A 2,500-nucleotide genomic window follows, 5' to 3' on the forward strand; every position below is an offset into this window, starting at 1 on the left:
GGCTAAAAAAAATTTTTTTTAAAAAAAATTTTTTCATCGGGCGAGCATAACATGTTTATCAAACCAGGCCCAATTTCATTCATGAAAAAAAATGTAATTAAAAAATGTACGTTTGAATCAAAAAGTGGTCATACATAGATTTACACATAAAATTTTAATAATCAATAAATATGCTTCCCATATCCAATACCTGTATTGTATTGATATATTTATTATAATAAGCATTACTTAAATCATAATTTGTTTACCAATTTAGGTTACTTTTCATTCATGAAAAGTAATTATTGCCTGTCGAGCATAACATATGTCCCGATCAGGCTTATTTTGCCTTTGATAAATATCAAACCAGGCTGAAAAAAATTTTTTCATCGGGTGGGCATAACATGCTTACCAACCCAGGTTACTTTTCATTCATGAAAAGTAATTATTGCCTGTCGAGCATAACATATGTCCCGATCAGGCTTATTTTGCCTTTGATAAATATCAAACCAGGCTGAAAAAAATTTTTTCATCGGGTGGGCATAACATGCTTACCAACCCAGGTTACTTTTCATTCATGAAAAGTAATTATTGCCTGTCGAGCATAACATATGTCCCGATCAGGCTTATTTTGCCTTTGATAAATATCAAACCAGGCTGAAAAAATTTTTTTCATCGGGTGGGCATAACATGTTTACCAACCCAGGTTACTTTTCATTCATGAAAAGTAATTATTGCCTGTCGAGCATAACATATGTCCCGATCAGGCTTATTTTGCCTTTGATAAATATCAAACCAGGCTGAAAAAATTTTTTTCATCGGGTGGGCATAACATGTTTACCAACCCAGGTTACTTTTCATTCATGAAAAGTAATTATTGCCTGTCGAGCATAACATATGTCCCGATCAGGCTTATATTGCCATTGGTAAATATCAAACCAGGCTGAAAAAAATTTTTTCATCGGGTGGGCATAACATGTTTACCAACCCAGGTTACTTTTCATTCATGAAAAGTAATTATTGCCTGTCGAGCATAACATATGTCCCGATAAGGCTTATATTGCCATTGGTAAATATCAAACCAGGCTGAAAAAAATTCTTTCATCGGGTGGGCATAACATGTTTACCAACCCAGGTTACTTTTCATTCATGAAAAGTAATTATTGCCTGTCGAGCATAACATATGTCCCGATCAGGCTTATTTTGCCTTTGATAAATATCAAACCAGGCTGAAAAAATTTTTTCATCGGGTGGGCATAACATGCTTACCAACCCAGGTTACTTTTCATTCATGAAAAGTAATTATTGCCTGTCGAGCATAACATATGTCCCGATAAGGCTTATATTGCCATTGGTAAATATCAAACCAGGCTGAAAAAAATTTTTTCATCGGGTGGGCATAACATGTTTACCAACCCAGGTTACTTTTCATTCATGAAAAATAATTATTGCCTGTCGAGCATAACATATGTCCCGATCAGGCTTATTTTGCCTTTGATAAATATCAAACCAGGCTGAAAAAAATTTTTTCATCGGGTGGGCATAACATGCTTACCAACCCAGGTTACTTTTCATTCATGAAAAGTAATTATTGCCTGTCGAGCATAACATATGTCCCGATCAGGCTTATTTTGCCTTTGATAAATATCAAACCAGGCTGAAAAAATTTTTTTCATCGGGTGGGCATAACATGTTTACCAACTCAGGTTACTTTTCATTCATGAAAAGTAATTATTGCCTGTCGAGCATAACATATGTCCCGATCAGGCTTATATTGCCATTGGTAAATATCAAACCAGGCTGAAAAAAATTTTTTCATCGGGTGGGCATAACATGTTTACCAACCCAGGTTACTTTTCATTCATGAAAAGTAATTATTGCCTGTCGAGCATAACATATGTCCCGATCAGGCTTATTTTGCCTTTGATAAATATCAAACCAGGCTGAAAAAAATTTTTTCATCGGGTGGGCATAACATGTTTACCAACCCAGGTTACTTTTCATTCATGAAAAGTAATTATTGCCTGTCGAGCATAACATATGTCCCGATCAGGCTTATTTTGCCTTTGATAAATATCAAACCAGGCTGAAAAAAATTTTTTCATCGGGTGGGCATAACATGTTTACCAACCCAGGTTACTTTTCATTCATGAAAAATAATTATTGCCTGTCGAGCATAACATATGTCCCGATCAGGCTTATTTTGCCTTTGATAAATATCAAACCAGGCTGAAAAAAATTTTTTCATCGGGTGGGCATAACATGCTTACCAACCCAGGTTACTTTTCATTCATGAAAAGTAATTATTGCCTGTCGAGCATAACATATGTCCCGATCAGGCTTATTTTGCCTTTGATAAATATCAAACCAGGCTGAAAAAATTTTTTTCATCGGGTGGGCATAACATGTTTACCAACTCAGGTTACTTTTCATTCATGAAAAGTAATTATTGCCTGTCGAGCATAACATATGTCCCGATCAGGCTTATATTGCCATTGGTAAATATCAAACCAGGCTGAAA

The sequence above is a fragment of the Condylostylus longicornis genome, unplaced genomic scaffold (genome assembly GCF_029603195.1).
Source record: "Condylostylus longicornis isolate FDR11 unplaced genomic scaffold, ASM2960319v2 ptg000867l, whole genome shotgun sequence".
In the NCBI taxonomy this organism is placed as follows: domain Eukaryota; kingdom Metazoa; phylum Arthropoda; class Insecta; order Diptera; family Dolichopodidae; genus Condylostylus; species Condylostylus longicornis.